Genomic DNA, 3,248 nt, shown 5'->3' with positions numbered 1-3,248 from the left:
GACCTCCGGGTTGAGACTTTCCGCGAGTACAAGCATAAAGGAACACGGACCAAGCCGTACCGAGAGAATCGGTACTAGAGCCCTCGTGGTTCTACATTGAGAGAGCCCTCGTGGTTCTCATTAGGGGCTTTATGCAAGTCGTACTCAATACTGTGGTGTGAAGTATAAAGTATAGTCCTCGCCTGGTCCACGCTGCTTCGGCGGTCCTGGGTAAGATAGTTAATTCTAGCTTGCCCTATAGTGGAATGAGGACACTTAATGCTTCGTCTTTTAGCGGCGGCTAGACTCCTCCTCACGGGGAACGAGTTGACGCGCACAGCGGCGGCTTACGCACTATGGCAATCATGGATGCCTGAAGATTCCGTGAAGTTCTCCCCTGGTCCACGCTGCCTCGGCAGTCCTGGGTAAAATGGAATATTTCCAGCTTGCCCTATAGTGGAAGAGGACTATCCAACAATACAAAGTCAAGACCTCCGGGTTGAGACTTTCCGCGTCGGTGGTGTCGCGCACCGCCTATCCGAAAGATGGTGTAACAGGGGTGTTCGATCAGCAATGGTCGGATGCCCCGTCATAGTCCAACTATGACAACCAAAGTCAAGACCTCCGGGTTGAGACTTTCCGCGTCCGGAGGTACGCGTACCGCCTACCCGAAAGATGGTGTGCTTCTGGGGTATTCGATGAGTCGGATACCCCGTCGTAGTCCAACTATGACAATCAAAGTCAAGACCTCCGGGTTGAGACTTCCGCGTCCGGAGGTACGCGTACCGCCTACCCGAAAGATGGTGTGCTTCTGGGGTATTCGATGAGTCGGATACCCCGTCGTAGTCCAACTATGACAATCAAAGTCAAGACCTCCGGGTTGAGACTTCCGCGTCCGGAGGTACGCGTACCGCCTACCCGAAAGATGGTGAATCAGGGGTGTTCGATCAGCAATGGTCGGATGCCCCGTCGTAGTCCAACTATGACAATCAAAGTCAAGACCTCCGGGTTGAGACTTTCTAAGAGTACAAGCATAAAGGAACACGGACCAAGCCGTACCGAGAGAATCGGTACTAGAGCCCTTGTGGTTCTACATTGAGAGAGCCCTCGTGGTTCTCATTAGGGGCTTTATGCAAGAAGTACTCAATACTGTGGTGTGAAGTATAAAGTATAGAGTCCTCCACTGGTCCACGCTGCTCCGGCGGTCCTGGGTAAGATAGTTCATTCTAGCTTGCCCTATGTGGAAGAGGACTCAATACCCTACCTGTTGAGCTTGAAACAAAGTCATCACTTGGGCATGCTCATATTGCCATACAATATTCCATTATCTACTAATGAGCATGCAGCTATATGATTATAACCTGTAAACGATTACCCCGCCGTAGTTCAGCGCTTCAACCAAGTGATGACTTCAGTATGGCTAGTGTGTGAAGTATAAAGTATAGTCCTCCCCTGGTCCACAATGCTTCGGCGGTCCTGGGTAAGATAGTTAGTTCTAGCTTGCCCTATGTGGAAGAGGACACCATACTTAATACTGTGGTGTAATGAACAAAGTATAGTCCTCCACTGGTCCACGCTGCTTTGCAGTCCTGGGTAAGATAGTTAATTCTAGCTTGCCCTATGTGGAAGAGGGCATACAAGACAAAGTATAGTTCTCCCCTGGTCCACGCTGCTCCGGCGGTCCTGGGTAAGATAGTTAATTCTAGCTTGCCCTATGTGGAAGAGGACTCAATACCCTACCTGTTGAGCTTGAAACAAAGTCATCACTTGGGCATGCTCTATAGCCAATCACATGACATTAACCTAAGAGAGCATGCAGCGTATTATCCCAATGCAAAGTAAACGATAGACTCGCCCTAGTTCAGTGCTTCAACCAAGTGATGACTTCAATTTGGCTAGTGTGTGAAGTATAAAGTATAGTCCTCCCCTGGTCCACACTGCTTCGGCGGTCCTGGGTAAGATAGTTAATTCTAGCTTGCCCTATGTGGAAGAGGACACCATACTTAATACTGTGGTGTAATGAACAAAGTATAGTCCTCCACTGGTCCACGCTGCTCCGGCGGTCCTGGGTAAGATAGTTCATTCTAGCTTGCCCTATGTGGAAGAGGGCATACAAGACAAAGTATAGTTCTCCCCTGGTCCACGCTGCTTCGGCGGTCCTGGGTAAGATAGTTAATTCTAGCTTGCCCTATGTGGAAGAGAGCATACATGAACCAAGAACGAAGGTTATGATCGAGGAATGATTCGACAACTAACCGATGGTATGAAATGTGAAGAATTCAAGCAAGCACACAATCAAGTCATCACTTGGGCATGCTCGATAGCCAACCCTATGACATTAACCTAGTAGAGCATGCGAAAACCAATATATATGTAAACGATGCCCCTCCCTAGTTCAGCGCTTCAACCAAGTGATGACTTCAGAATGGCTAAATCAAATCGGTTCAAAACATACCATCGGTACCCTATTGAAACACACAAGTCGATATCAAACCTCATGATTGTGTAGTCCTCCACTGGTCCACACTGCTCCGGCGGTCCTGGGTAAGATAGTTCATTCTAGCTTGCCCTATGTGGAAGAGGGCACATTACTCAATACTGTGGTGTTATGAACAAAGTATAGTCCTCCACTGGTCCACGCTGCTTCGGCGGTCCTGGGTAAGATAGTTAGTTCTAGCTTGCCCTATGTGGAAGAGGGCATACAAGACAAAGTATAGTTCTCCCCTGGTCCACGCTGCTTCGGCGGTCCTGGGTAAGATAGTTAATTCTAGCTTGCCCTATGTGGAAGAGAGCATACATGAACCAAGAACGAAGGTTATGATCGAGGAATGATTCGACAACTAACCGATGGTATGAAATGTGAAGAATTCAAGCAAGCACACAATCAAGTCATCACTTGGGCATGCTCGATAGCCAACCTCATGACATTAACCTAGTAGAGCATGCGAAAACCAATATATATGTAAACGATGCCTCCCTAGTTCAGCGCTTCAACCAAGTGATGACTTCAGAATGGCTAAATCAAATCGGTTCAAACCATACCATCGGTATCCTATTGAAACACACAAGTCGATATCAAACCTCATGATTGTGTAGTCCTCCACTGGTCCACGCCGCTTCGGCCGTCCTGGGTAAAATGGAACATTCCAGCTTGCCCTATGTGGAAGAGGGCACATTACTCAATACTGTGGTGTGAAGTATAAAGTTCAGTTCTCCCCTGGTCCACGCTGCTTCGGCGGTCCTGGGTAAGATAGTTCATTCTAGCTTGC

Source organism: Anopheles ziemanni (genome assembly GCF_943734765.1).
Source record: "Anopheles ziemanni chromosome X unlocalized genomic scaffold, idAnoZiCoDA_A2_x.2 X_unloc_22, whole genome shotgun sequence".
Taxonomy (NCBI): domain Eukaryota; kingdom Metazoa; phylum Arthropoda; class Insecta; order Diptera; family Culicidae; genus Anopheles; species Anopheles ziemanni.
This window is presented reverse-complemented; position numbering follows the sequence as displayed.